Raw genomic sequence first — 16291 nt, forward strand, 5'->3', positions numbered from 1 at the left:
CCCCCCAAAATTCATGTCCTCCTCACATGCAAAAATACATTCACTCCCAGCACAAGAGCCCCAAATTCTTAACCTATTCCAGCCTCAATTCTAGTTCCAAAGTTTCATCTAAATACCTTCTAAATCATGTATGAGTGAGACTTGAGGTGTGATTCATCCTGAGGCAAAATTCCTCTCCAGCTGACAACCTGTGAAACCAGACAATTCATGTGTCTCCAAAACACAATGGTGGAAAACAATGGGACAGGCATAGGATAGACATTTCCATTCCAAAAGGAAGGAAGAAAGGGAGGGATGGAGGGGAGAAAGAAAAGAAAAAGGAAATAAAAAGAAAGGTGATAGGTCCCAAGCAAGTCTATAATACGGCAAGGCAAATTCCATTCGATTTTAATGCTAGGGTATAATCCTCTTTGGCTCAATGCTGTTTCAGGCCCCCTGGGGCTCTACTTTGGGCAGTGGCACTGCCCTACAACTTTGAGCATCAGCCTTGCCCCTGAAGCAATAGGAAGAAGTAGCCTGGTCTTTTGAAACCAGAGAAGAGACAGTCTTGTCCCCTGGACCTGTGGTGCAGAGGGGCAGCTCTGCCAATCCCTGAATCATGCATGGGATCATTCTTCCATTTTCCTGAAGAATAATGTATATTCACAGCTGAAGAGCTCTACTGTCTCATTCTGTAGACTCCTAGAAGTCCGACAGTCTTCCTTCATTTTGTCTTGGTTTGTCCTTTTTGTCCAAGCTGGAAGTATTTTTGCTAGTATAGACCCATCTTTATTCTTGGCTTCTGCTGAGATGGCTACCTAGATCCATGAATAATCTCTTTATGGAGTGATTATAAAGTCACACTCTTGGTGTCTTCTCCAGAACACACTTTCTGTTTTTTCAATATGGATAGGCTGAGGATTTTACAAATCTTCAAGTTCTGGATCCTTTCTGAAACTTAACAATTCCTTCAATTTATCTCTCTCCTCTAGCATTTTACTTTAAGCAGTAAGGAGAAAAGTTGTACCTTGTATACTTTACATAGAAATCTCCTCAGATAAATATCCACATTAATCACCATTAACTTCTACTTTCTACACAACACTAGAACACAATCAGACAAGTTCTTTGCCACTTTATAGCAAGGATCACCTTCCCTATAGTTTCAATAGCACATTCCTCATTTCTGTCTGAGATCTCACACAGAACACCATTACCATTCATATTCCTACCAACAATCTATTCAAGGCAATGTAGGCTTGTTTTAGCATACTTTCAAAACTCTTCCAGCCTCTTACCATGACCCAGTTCTAAAGCCGCTTGCACATTTTTAGGTTTTTGTTATAGCAGCAACTCACTTCTCAGTACCAAAATCTGTGTTAGTTTGCTAGGGCTCCCATAATAAAGTAGCACAGTCTGAGTGGTTCGAACAACAGTAGTTTATTTTCTGATGGTTCTGAGGCTAGAAGTATATCAAGGTGCTGGCAGGCTTAATGTCTCCTGGGACCTCTCTCCTTGGCTTCCCGACAGATGCCTCCTTGCTATATTCATGGCCTTTTCTCTGTTTGCACACATCTCTGTGACCCTTTCTCTTCTTGTAGGGGCATCAGTCATATTCGATTAAGAACTCACCTTTATGACCTCATTTAAACTTTTTTCCTGTTGGTGTTGTTTTTTGTTTTGGGGATTTTTTTGTTTTTGTGTGTGTGTGTTTTGGCTGCATTGGGTCTTTGTTGCTGTGCGTGGGTTTTCTCTAGTTGTGATGAGCGGGGGCTACTCTCCGTTGTGGTGCGCAGGCTTCTCATTGCAGTGGCTTCTCTTGCTGCAGAGCGTGGGCTCTAGGTGCACAAGCCTCAGTAGTTGCAGCACACAGGCTCAGTAGTTGTGGCATGCAGGCTCTAGGGTTCATGGGCTTCAGCATTTGTGGCCCGTGGGCTTAGTAGTTATCGCTGTTGCGTTCTAGAGTGTAGGCTCAGTAGTTGTGGCACATGGGCTTAGTTGTGCAGTGGCATGTGGGATTTTCCCGGACCAGGGGCTCAAACCCATGTCCCCTGCATTGGCAGGCAGATTCTTAACCACTGCGCCACCAGGGAAGTCCCGACCTCATTTAAACTTAATTATTGCCTTATGAGCCCTATCTCCCAAAACAATAACACCCTAAGGTATTGGGGGTTGGGGCTATAACAAATGAATTCGGTGGGGGGACGGGACGGGACACAGTTAAGTCCATAGCACCGCAAAAGACATTGGTAAATCATTTCTATCAGTGACAGCCTCAAGAGTTGAAATAATCAAGGGAGAAGAGGCTAAAAGGCAGATTAGGTCAGCCAACCTAACTAAAGTTTTGCTTATGCTTGCTGCCCTGTTACCACCAATGACCCATTCAAAGACATTAACCTGCATCTACTTACCTTCACTGTTACGGTTAACTCCAACTGGAGCTGGATTCAAGGGATATAGTGGCAACGAAAACCAGGGTGCTGGAATCCAGTAGACATGCAGAAATCCCAGATCCAGCACTTACTAGCTATATTCATTGGCACATTAATACTTTCTCTATAAATACTTTTTTTTTGGTTTCTTTTTAAGTATGTGCAAAGCCCTTTAGTTGTACCCTAAAGGGCCGTGAATCCTGAATTTCTCAGTGACCCTTAACTGGAGGGTAAGCACATATACTGCACATGTACAAGTCAAAGTTACACTGGACAGTTTCCTTCATCTCTCTTAACTTGATTCCTGTCTTTGTAAAATAGGGAAAATGAACATATCAGTGGTCAGTGGTGAGGACTCCAAAATATCACCCTGTAGAGTAACCATAAGCCACTTAAGCACTCATTATATGTGTTCTTTCCCTCGTCTCAATTTCAACCTATAGACTGCTTAGGATGTTTTATGATCCATTTAACTCTCATGCATCAAGGCAGTCAGTGCTCAGGAAATATAACTAAGCAGCTTATGAGCCCCTTGAGTTGAAAATCTTATATTAATTTTCTTTGCATCTTCTATGACAGTGCCTATTATGTACTAGGTACACCACAAATCAATGTCTGAACAAATAATTCTTTGCTGCTTTGCTCAATTATTTCTTACACACAATGAGTTGATACTAAAGTAGTTTCCTTTGCCAATGCTGACAGAATTTCAATGTAAAAAATAAAAGCAACTGAAAAATTTATGTCACATTGAAAAGAAAATAATGTGCATTATATTTCCTGGCTGCAGAAGAAACAAGATGCATCTTCAAATGAAGATGTGAAAAAATATATAAAAACATGGAATACATGAAAAAACATAAAATATGTAAAAACGTGAAATCATTTAGAGCTGTCGTGTTGTTTTCAATTTAAGGACTTCAGTATATTTGTAAAGTATTTTTCTATTTTTGCACTGCATTATTTCAGCTAAGGAAGATTAAGGATATTTTACAAAATGTCCTTTAATAATAGAAAACAGAGCAAAACTGTAGACTTGGAAGCTACGGGATCTTGTTCCCTGCGTGGGTATTGGTAGAACTGCAGAAAAATTCTGGAAAACCATGAAAAAATTGGATTACAGTAACTTAAAAAAAGCCCCAAAAGATAAAGCCACCTTCATTACAGGAGGGAAGATTTGTGATGTTTTAATTGCCTTTTTCCCACCCTTACATGGAGTGCTAGTCTTGGTCTGAAAAAGGAGGCAGTCTAGTAACCCTTTCCCTCTCTTGAACCAGAGTGAAGAACAGACATTATTTATAAATTATTGTGTATGTCTGAGAGCTATCTGAAGAACTGAGATTTGTTTAACTGAACTCAGATCTCAGGTGGGAAAATAAGCTCGTGGAAGGCACTGCGCAAGAAAGCTGCAATGAGACTATAGACCCACAGATAACTGGGGCAAGAGATTATGAGTAGATACACACAACAGACAATCTCAGGCCCTGACAAGAAGTGGGATAAGACTGTTCAGGAAATTAAGACATTTTAAAGCAGCTGTGTAAACAAAGGAAGTAAGAAAAGCACAAGAAGGCCAAAGCAAGACACAGGCTTAGAAGAGACCTGAAAAGAACAACCTTCCACCTTTGGCTGATCTCTAGGCTCAGAGCAAGTCTAGCTCATTGGTGAAGGACTAAACCAGTATGGAGACAACCTACAAAAACTGGTAGAGGTGACTGTATTTCCAATTGACTCATTTCCAACCAAAAATCACAATGCATATAAAGAAAGAGGAAAACAGACCATTCAAGGGAACAGTACAGATAGACAGAAAACAACCCCAAGGATGCCCAGACATTGGATGTACTAGGCAAACGCTTTAATAAAACTGTCTTAAGTATGCTGAAAGAACTAAAGGAACATATGTGCAAAGATCTAAAGGAAATTAATAAATTGATATGTGAACAAAATGAGAATATCAACAAAGACAGAAATTATTAAAAGGAGACAAACAAATAAATTACTGAAGATGTATTTATTATTCTGGAGCTGAAAAATAAATTGCTAAGTTGAGAAGTTACTAGAGGGGATCAACAGCAGATTTGAACAGTCAGAAGAAATGATTAGGAAACTTGAAGAAAAGACAATTGATGACTTCCCTGGTGATGCAATGGTTAAGAATCCACCTGCCAATGCAGAGTACATGGGTTTGAGCCCTAGTCCGGGAAGATCCCACATGCCACAGAGCAACTAAGCCCATGCACCACAACTACTGAGCCTGTGCTCTAGAGCCTGCAAGCCACAGCTACTGAGCCTATGTGCCACAACTACTGAAGCCCGCATGCCTAGAGCCCATGCTCTGCAACAAGAGAAGCCACTGCAATGAGAAGCCAGCTCACCACAACACAGAGTAGCCCATGCTAGCCACAACTAGAGAAGCCTGCATGCAGCAATGAAGACCCAACACAAGTCAAAAATTAAACATTTTTAAAAAAAATATATAAATAAAATTTACAAAGAGACAATTGAAATTACTGAGTCTGAGAAACAGAAGTATAAAACATGAAGAAAATTAAAGAGAGCCCAAGGGACTTCTGGGGCACCATCAACTGGCCATTATACACAGTATGGGAATCTCACAAGGAGGAGAAAGAGGGAGACAGGGGAAGATAAATTATTTGAAAAAATAATGGCCAAAACTTCCTAAATTTGATGAAAGACAAAAATGTATAACCCAAGAAGCTCAACAAACTCCAAGTTGGGTAAATACAAAGTAAACCAAACAGACACATTATAATCAAAGCAAAAAACAAAAGACAAAGGTGAAGAAAGAAGCTTTAAACAAGCAAGAAAGAAGCTATTTGTCATATACAAGGGCTCCTCAATTACATTATCATCTGATTTCTCAGTGACAACTTTAGAGTCCAGAAGGTAGTGGGATGACATGTTTAAAGTGCTGAAAGATAAAAATCACCAAGGAAGAATTCTATATCTAGCAAACTGTCCTTCAAAAGTAAAAGACATCTCAGATAAGCAAAAGTTGAGGGAGTTCACCATGTCTGCTCTAAAAGAAATGGTAAAGAGACTCCTTCAGGTTGAAATAAAGGCTTTATGCTATGGTCTGAATGTTTGTGTGCCCTCAAAATTGATATGTTGAAAGCTTAATGTCCTATGTGATGGTATTAGGAGGTAAGGCCTTTAGCAGGTGCTTAGGTCATGATAGGGGAGACTTCATGAATGAGAATTAATGTTTTTATAAAAGAGACCCCATAGAGCTCCCTACCCCCTTCAACTACATGAGGACACAATGAGGAGTAGACAGCCTGAAACCCAGAAGAGAGCCTTTGCCAGAATCCAACCATGCTAGCACCCTGATCTCAGGCTTCTGGTCTCTGAAACAGTGAGAAAGAAATGTTTGTTGTTAATAAACCACCCAGCATATAGTATTTTGTTATGGCAGACTGAACAGACTGAGACTCCATGCTAATATCAGATTAAATAGACTCCTAGTCAAAAGGTGTTATGAGTGACAATGAGAACGTTATGTATTAATAAAAGGGCATAGTCCATTCAGAATATTTAACAGTTACAAACATATATATAACATTCTCCAGAGCTCCAAAACATATGAAGCAAACATGGATAGAATTCAATGGATAAGTATACAGCTTTACCACACAAGTTGGAGATTTCCATTTTTGTTGAAAAGATCAACAAAACTGACAAACATTTAGCTGGTTAACTAATGAAGAGAGAGAAGACTCCATTGACTAAAATCAGAAATGAAACCAGGGACAATATTACTGATTGCAAAGAAGTAAAAGATGTTATAACAATACTATTAACTATTGTATGTACACAAAAGGAATAAGGAGATGAAATGGATATATTTCTAGAAAGAAACTATCTACCAAGAATGAATCATGAAGAAGTAGAAAATCTAAATAACTTTATTCTTAGTAAGGAGACTGAATCATTAATCAAATACCTGCCAAGAGAGAAAAGCCCAGGACAAGATGGTTTCACTGGTGAATTCTACCAAACCTTTCAAGAAGAATTAAAACCAAATCCTTCTCAAACTCATACAAAAAATTGGAAGAGGTAGAACACTTCCTAACTCATACTCAGGACCTAACTCAATGCAAGGGGCCTGGGTTTGATCCCTAATCTAGGAACTAGATCCCGCATGCCACAACTAAGAGCCCGCATGTCACAACAAAAGATCTCACATACCACAACGAACACCTGGTACAACCAAATAAATAAATAAATATTTTTTTAAAATAATAAAATAAAAAATAAAATAAAATGACTACTCCAACCACCCCATTCTGTAGCTCTAGAATGTTGTCCCACTTGCATTTTAAAAGTTTGCATTTAAAAGTTTATGTATACTTTGAAAGTCATTTAATGAGCCCATTGCACCCCAAACACTATTGACTTGCTTAAAAATTTAAACAGTAGTACAAACTTCAGATCACAAAATACAACAAACAGAGAATACCATAAATCCATCATAAAGATATAAATTTTTGCACACGAACACGTCTTACCAACCTATTCTTCCTGGGATTGTGAAATTCTATTGCTTTTTTCTTGTCTTTTGGTTTTGTGTGTGTGTGTGTGTGTGTGTGTATGTGTGTGTCCTCTGGTCTCTAGAGATAATAATTTCAAATTAAAATGTTCAGATAGCTGGTAACAATTTACCAATTGCCTAGGGAAGTTAAAAGTAAATAAGAAATTGGTATAAAATGAAAGTCTGATCACCTACCACAGTAAGAAGATCTTTCAATCTGGTGCTCTTCCAAGACTTAAAAGGCAATCCTAGAGGTCCATGTGTTTTCTTAATCCTTGTCAGAATCTCTAGAGAGCAGAAGTTCCCTCCCGGCTCAAGATTCCAGACCTCTGCAATAATGAATAAGAAAATCCAGGTAAACTTTAATTATTGTATAAACAAAGTGATATTTTGGAAATTTTAATACTTTTCACAGGACTTGGCTTAAACATAATCAGTTTTCTTTATTTTGTAAACAATTTTCCATCCACCCATCACTATACTATAGATAGACATACAAGGCACTATAGAAATAAATCTAATTATAGTCTTTTAATGCTCTGAAGAAGAAATACAAATAAATAAATGGTTTGGGAAAATAATACGTTATACAGCAAGTGCTAACCGAGATAATCTCAAGCTGACAAGCTTACAGATCAGCTTTATTTTTATTTTACATATATTTTCTATAGTGAACATGCCATACCTTTACATAAGAAAATGACATTAAAAATTACAAATATTTAAGTAAGTACAAAAATAGCTGTGGGGGAGGAAAGGAAGAAGAGGTAAATTAAAATTTTAAAACAAGCAAGGAGCAGAAAAACATTGAGAGCACTGAAGGAAATGGGATGTGGGGAGAAGAGGGGTGGAGAGTGAACAAGATCTGAGAGAGAAAATGATTTGGAAGCTGTTGGGGAAAGGATTGGGACCACTGACTCAAGAGCTGAGTGGCAGCCCACGAGTTTTAAAAGCTACCCGCAGCCAGGGAGGGGAAATATTCTGAAGCTCAGGACAGGCACACAGGTGAAGGCCATAGCAACGGCAGCTGCAGTCACTAGAGAAAAGCTGAACCGGCAGACCAGGAGAGATCAGATCCAGGATGTGGAGCCTGTTTTTTTTTCACCTGCTAGGAATCTGGCTGCTGCTGAGCCAGCCCTCTAGAGAAAGCACGCATGGCCCAGGGGGTGATGGATGAAAAGGTAAAATTATGTGACATCAAATTCCTAGAATCTGTGATGGTTATGCGTGAGAAATGCCACAAGAGAATTTTCAACATCCAAGAAGAGCTGCTAATAGAATCTGAAACCCCTGCAGGTGAGAGCTGTTGCCCTTGCTAGTCCCCATAAATTCCATTGGTTGCCATCAGGCTGCCAATCAACTGGAATGGCACCGTGCACAACCCAGCTCAAGACCGTATTAGCTGCCCCTGCTCAGCCCCACCCTGTTGATGCAGATGGAAGTAACCTATCAAATAACTGAGCAAGAGTCAAAAGTATCACCAGACCAGCGTAAATGCAGTCTTAGGATGAGTCCAGAGAGGGACTGGGTGGAGGAAGTAGAAGTTGGTAATGTAATACTTCAACTCTATGTAAGCTAAGTTTAGCTATTAGGACACTTGCTGATTCTGTTTCATATTTAATTACACTGAGGCAATGGTTACCTTTCAGTCTATGTAAAATTTTATAATTTTCCTGATTCTGCTTGACGTGAATATTTTTCCACACCTCCCACCTCTCTTTTTTAATTTAACAGAAATCTTGTCATCCTCCATCAATAAACATGCCGAAACCTTAAATACAATGTCAGAAAGCATTCCTAATTTGCCATGAGAGCTGAAGACAACACTATCTTAAAGGCAGCCGTCTTTGATGGAGGTACTACTTTCCAAACAAAAGGAAAAGGAAGCAATCAATATAATTAACTTATGCTGTGAAAAAAGGTTGTAACAACAAAAACCTTTTCTTAAAATACACACAATATAAAGTATTTATTTCTCATCTGTCTTCGTGTATATTCTCAATGCAATGTCCAAATCAGTCACCACTGAGTATTAGAATGTGAGAAACCATAACCAAACCTCTGAAGTTCATCATGTCCTCCAATGTCACCTCCCAAAGAGCTCCTTCTCATTAAGGAAGCAGAGACCAACAGAAGGTAACTCTTCAGGGAGGAAGTCAGCATTTTCTAAGAGGTACATTTTCCTCATGACATCTTAGTTGCTGGTTTTAACACTTCTGTTCATGTCTTACTGATTCCCCAGCACACTGCTCATTGTCAATTCCAGAACTCCATTTGCTGAGAGGTCCTCTCCACACCCCGCTAGCTCTCACGTCATACTTAAGTAATAACACTGAAGTCTTTTGCCATCATCTGGTGACCCAGTTAAGTTTCAATTTCCAGTACATACCACTACTCCTAGCCTATCTTTTCCTCCATTTTATATGGAAAAGTATCCCCCAAATATAACCCCTCTACCTGCCTGTATAAGTTGACTCATGCCTTTCTTATTCCTAAAAGACTATGTCTACGTGTAACAGGTATGAATTTGCAAGCACAGTCTCTGGTATGGAAGAAATACCTAACTACTTTATTCTTAACAAATTGATATGTTTAAATTCTGTCACTGAATTGGGAATTTAGTATCAGTCATTATTTTAATGGAACTTCCCCATTAAGCTGTGCTCGAAACCTAGGGTCTTAGCACCAAAGCATCAAGTCCCTAAGACCCATAGTTTCAATGGCTCCCACCATGACACCTACTATCCTAGCCTGCATGGTCTCCTCAATTCAGGTCTTGCTTCCCTTGCTGGGGGTCAGCAGAACTTTGCCAAGTGGGGTTGTTTTTCCGCTCAGAGTCCTGTTTCCCTCGGTATACCATACAATCATCCCTCCCGAGGCGTCCCCTCTCCAGGTCACTGCCACTGAGCACTGAACAGCAATAATCCTTTATTTCAGGACTCCAGACCTTCAAACTCTTTCCAGTATAAGGAAAATCTCCCCTCTCACCCCCACCACCTCTTCCTCTCTCTCCCCATGTCCATCTCCATTTTTCTCTTACTTGTCCCCTGGGGATACCTGCATAATTTTGGCCTCCTCCTGTATTTAGGGGTCATGGAAAAAGCAACTTTAAGCAAATTCTGCTTTCTGCCCTGCAAAAGTCCATCAGTTTGGAAAACACTTAGGCTCTGGATACTTGGTATAAATTCATCGGGAGATGGTACGAGAAGCTAAGTGGAAAAATATAGGGTGAAAATGTAATGTCTCAATTAATTATTTTGCCACACTCTTTGACCTTGCACATTATCAACCTTTCCTTCTGCATGGAAATCTTCCTCTGTTTCTAATATTTTTCAATAAACAAATAAAACTGTTTTTGCATCAACTCTTCCTCTGCCAAATCAATAGAACTTCTCCTAGTTCTTCACCCCTCATTCCTTCTGGGACCCACTATGAAATGTTCCCTACCTGACTCTTATCCTGTTAGATTCCACACTGGCCTCCAATCCCAACATTTAACCTTCATTCTCTTCTCTTTTACCTCTCTTTCATATTTCACTCCACCGATGACCCCCTCTTCTAAAGATTCTCTTCCCTTTTTCCTTTTCTGAAATGATATCATTCTGATTACATCCTCTCTAATTCTTCTTTTCTCCTGCTTTATCTCCTTTTTTGCTTATTACCACAGGGAATTCCCTCTTCTTTGCTGCCTTGAAAATGTATGCCCTGTCCATCAGTCAAAGAGTTTATTTAATTTTATTTCTTTAACTCAAAACTCTTTTGCTGTTGACTTCCAAATCTGGATCTCCAGGTTAGATATCTTAGCATACTTCCAGCCCCATATTTCCACTTGCTTTATTAAGGGAATTCCTCTTGAGTATTTTACAGTTATCTAAAATTCATCATGTCTAAAGCTTTATTGTGAGATTAAATTCCTCTCATGATTTTCCTCAATGTTATCAGCTTTTCATTCTTTACAAAGCCCTGGTCTCCCTGACATACAGATGGCCAATAGGCACATGAAAAGATTTTCAACATTACTAATTATTAGAGAAATGCAAATCAAAACTACAAGGAGGTACCACCTCACACCAACCAGAATGGCCAACATTAAAAAGTCTACAAATAACAAATGCTGGAGAAGGTGTGGAGAAAAGGGAACCCTCCTACACTGTTGGTGGGAATGTAAGTTGGTGCAGCCACTATGGAAAATAGTATGGAAGTTCCTCAGAAAACAAAAAGTAGAATTACCATATAACCCAGCTACCCCCCTCCTGGACATATTTGGACAAAACTATAATTCAAAAAGATACATATTCATAGCAGCAGTATTCACAATAGCCAAGACATGGAAATGACCTAAACGTCCATCAACAGATGAATGGATAAAGAAAAGGTGGTACATATACACAATGGAATCCTACTCAGCCATAAAAAAGAACTAAATAATGCTATTTTCAGCAACATGGATGCAACTAAAGATTATTGTACTAGGTGAAGTAAATCAGAAAGAGAAAGACAAATACCACGATATCACTTACATGTGGAATCTAAAATATGACACAAACGAACCTATCTATTAAACACAAACAGACTTACAGACATAGAGAACAGACCTGTGGTTGCCAAATGGGAAGAGGAGGAGGGGAGGAATGGACTGGGCATTTGGGGTTTGTAGATGCAAACTATTACATATAGAATGGATAAACAACAAGGTCCTATTGTATAGCACAGGGACTATCTCAATATCCTGAGATAAACCATAATAGAAAAGAATATAAAAAAGAATGTGTATATATATGTGTATATATTTATACATGGGCATAACTGAGTCACTTTGCTGTACAGCAGAAATTAACAAAACATAAGTCAAAACATTGTAAGCCACTGTACTTCACTTTTATTTTATTTTTAAAGCTCTTTACTGGAGTATAATTGCTTTACACTGTTGTGCCAGTTTTTGCTGTACAACAAAATGAATCAGCTATATTTATATATATATATATATATATATATCTCCCCATATCCCCACCCTCACGAGACTCCATCTCACCTTCCCTATCCCAGCCCTCTAAGACATTGCCAATCATCAAGTTGATCTCCCTGTGTTATGCAGCAGCTTCCCACTAGCTATCTATTTTACAGTTGGTAGTGTATATATGTCAATGCTACTCTCTCATTTCATCCCAGCTTCCCCTTCACCCCCCACCCCGTGTCCTCAAGTCCGTTCTCTACATCTGCATCTTTATTCTTGCTGTCACTGGGTTCATCATTTTTTCAGATTCCATATATATGAGTTAGCATATGGTATTTTTCTCTTTCTGGCTTACTTCACTCTGTATGACAGTCTCTAGATGCATCCACCTCACTACGAATAACTCAATTTCATTACTTTTTATGGCTGAGTAATATTCCATTGTATATATGTGCCACATCTTCTTTATCCATTCATCTGTTGATGGGTATTTAGGTTGCTTCCATGTCCTGGCTATTGTAAATAGTGCTGCAGTGAACATTATGGTACATGTTTCTTTTTGGATTATGGTTTTCTCAGGGTATATGCCCAGGAGTGGGATTACTGGGTCATATGGTAGTTCTATTTTTAGTTTTTTAAGGACCCTTCATACTGTTTTCCATAGTGGCTGTACCAAGTTACATTCCCACCAATAGTGCAGGAGGCTTCCCTTTGCTCTGTACCCTCCCAGCATTTACCGTTTCTAGATTTTGTGATGATGGCCATTTTGACTGATGTGAGGTGATACCTCATTGTGGCTTTGACTTGCATTTCTCTAATGATTAGTGATGTTGAGCATCTTTTCATGTGTTTACTAGATATCTGCATGTCTTTGGAGAACTTTCTATTTAGGTCTTCTGCCCATTTTTGGATTGGGTTATTTGCTTTTTTGATATTTAGCTGCATGAGCTGCTTGAATATTTTGGAGATTAACCCTTTGTCAGTTGCTTCATTGGCTAGTATTTTCTCCGATTCCAAGGGTTGTCTTCTTGTCTTGTTTATGGTTTCTTTTGCTGTGCAAAAGCTTTTAAGTTTCATTAGGTCCCATTTGTTTATTCTTGATTTTACTTCCATTATTCTAGGAGGTGGGTCCAAAAGGATCTTGCTTTGATGGATGTCATAGAGTGTTCTGCCTATGTTTTCCTCTAGGAGTTGTATAGTGTCTGGCCTTACATTTAGCTTTTCAATCCATTTTAAGTTTATTTATGTGTATGGTGTTAGGAAGTATTCTAATTTCATTCTTTTACATGTAGCTGTCCAGCTTTCCCGGCACCAATTATTGAAGAGGCTGTCTTTTTCCCATTGTATATTCTTGCCTCCTTTGTCAAAGATAAGGTGCCCATATGTGCATGGGTTCACCTCTGGGCTCTCTATTGTGTTCCATTGATCTATATTTCCATTTTTGTGCCAATAACATACTGTCTTGATCACTGTGGCCTTGTAGTATAGTTTGAAGTCAGGGAGTCTGATTCCACCAGCTCTGTCTTTCCTTCTCAAGATTGCTTTGGCTATTCTGGGTCTTTTGCGTTTCCATACAAATCATAGAATTTCTTATTCTAGTTCTGTGAAAAATGTCATTGGTAATTTGATAGGGATTGCACTGAATCTGTAAAGTGCTTTGGGTAGTATAGTCATTTTCACAATGTTGATTCTTCCAATCCAAGAACATGGTATGTCCCTCCATCTGTTTGTATCATCTTTGAGTTCTTTCATCAGTGTCTTCTAGTTTTCTGCACACAGGTCTTTTGCCTCCTTAGGCAGGATTATTCCCAGGTATTTTATTCTTTTGGTTGCAATGGTGAACGGGAGAGTTTCCTTAATTTCTCTTTCTGATCTTTTGTCGTTAGTATATAGGAATGCAAGATATTTCTGTGCATTAATTTTGTATCCTGCTACTTTACTAAATTCATCGATTAGTGATAGCAGTTTTCTGGTAGCATCTTTAGGGTTTTCTATGTATAATATCATGTCATCTGCAAAGAGTGACAATTTTGCTTCTTCTTTTCCAATTTGTATTATTTTTATTTCGTTTTCTTCTCTGATTGCTGTGGCTAACACTTCCAAAACTATGTTGAATAGTAATGGTGAGAGTGGGCACCCTTGTCTTGTTCCTGTTCTTAGAGGGAATGCTTTCAGTTTTTCACTATTTAGAATGATGTTGGCTGTTGGTTTGTCATATATGGCTTTTATTATGTTGAGGTAATTTCCTTCTATGCCTGCTTTCTGAAGAGTTTTTATCGTAAATGGATGTTGAATTTTGTCAAAAGCTTTTTCCGCATCTATTGAGATGATCATATGCTTTTTATCCTTCAATTTATTAATATGATGTATCACATTGGTTGATTTGCATATATTGAAGAATCCTTGCATTCTAGGGATAAACCCCACTTGATCATGGTGTATGATATTTTTAATGTGCTGTTGGATTCTGTTAGCTAGTATTCTGTTGAGGATTTTTGCATCTATATTCATCAGTGATATTGGCCTGTAATTTTCTTTTTTTTGACATCTTTCTCTGATCTTAAATTTTTCTCTCTCCCCCATATCCAGATTACATAAAATGAGTCACCAAATCCAATGATGGTTCATTTAAAAATCACTTTTATGGGTCCTTTTTGTTTATTCCCACTCCTTCCATCCTACTGCTGGTTCTTGACAATTCATAGATCAAAAACGTGGACTTCTAGTTGGTTTCTCCACTTTCAATTCTTCTCCCCCCACTTCTGCATATGTTAGAGTCAAGTTATTTATTTTAAGCTTATTTCATCTTGTCCATGCATTATCCACAAATTATTTTATAACCTCCTACTCCTAATAGGATAAAAAGAATAAAATCCAAACTCAGTCTGAATTTTAAAGCTCTCTTTGCCCACTAGCAACATTCCATCTTCTACTAATCCCTAACATTACTATCTATAGATTCTTTCCCCTAGAATATGCCTTGCTCACTCATTTCCACGCCTTTGCACCTGTCAACCTCTCTTCTTTCTGAAATATCAGCCCTGCTTTTCTACTATTTACCTTTCCATCGAAGCCTGGTTAAGTTCTGTCTCCTAGATGAAGTCTTCCAAGACCACTGCAGCTTATACCAGTCTCTCCCTTCTATAAATTATTTTACTTAAATTTTCCACAATTCATTTCAACATTTAACCAATGATATTTTTACTCCGTTATGTTTTCAACATAATTAGAATAAGAAGTCTAAGCTTCTGGTACTGAAAGATATTCCACTTATTTCATTTATATCTCCTAAACACAAAAGACCTTTTCCCCCAAATGACTTGATGGAAAATCTCTTCTTGTAGGACTGGACCATGCCTATATTGACTGCATACTCTCCTTTACATACTAGAAATAAAAAGATGAAAAATGACTTTAAATGCATTTCTCAAACTCTTGCCAAATTAATAGTCTGTTATCTGATATATAAAAGAATACAACATTTATTTTAAAGAAGATTGAACTTATTTAATTCTCACATTCCAACAAAATAGAGATGGCAATAATTATAATAGCTAATACTTATTATTATGTGTCAGGCATTGTATTTTCTCATTTATTATCTCATGTGTTATTTAATGTATTATCTCATATAATCCTTTAATAGCAATGTCAGAAGGTACTATATCATCTATCTTCAACCTATACCACATATTCCTATATTCATGACACACATAAGTAAACTGTGGTATAGATTTCTGTAAAACTTTTGCAGCTACCTTCTCTTGTGGCTGGGATCAGCCTCTAAGTGTCTTTAGTACCAATGCAGTGAACTTTTAAACCCACTCTGAGGCAACTACTTTAGAGTGTGTGTGTGTGTGTGTGTGTGTGTGTGTGTGTACGTGTGTGTATACGCTTTTTTTTTTTTTTTTGGTCCAAATTACTATTTCCTCTAATTTAAGGTTTTGGTCTAAAAAGATTTGCTTTCACAACTGACAAAGGATTAATCTCCAAAATATACAAGCAGCTCATGCAGCTTAATACCAAAAAAGCAAAGAACCCAATCCAAAAGTGGGCGGAAGACCTAAACAGACGTTTCTCCAAAGAAGACATACAGATGGCCAACAAACACATGAAAAGATGCTCAACATAACTAATCATTAGAGAAATGCAAGTCAAAGCCACAATGAGGTATCACCTCACGCTGGTCAGAATGGCCATCATCACAAAATCTAGATACAATAAATGTTGGAGAGGGTGTGGAGAAAAGGGAATTCTCCTGCACTGTTGGTGGGAATGTAAGTTGGTACAGCCACTATGGAAAACAGTTTGGAGGTTCCTTAAAAAACTAAAAATAGAACTACCATATGATCCAGTAATCCCACTCCTGGG

This window comes from Hippopotamus amphibius, chromosome 2, assembly GCF_030028045.1.
Source record: "Hippopotamus amphibius kiboko isolate mHipAmp2 chromosome 2, mHipAmp2.hap2, whole genome shotgun sequence".
In the NCBI taxonomy this organism is placed as follows: domain Eukaryota; kingdom Metazoa; phylum Chordata; class Mammalia; order Artiodactyla; family Hippopotamidae; genus Hippopotamus; species Hippopotamus amphibius.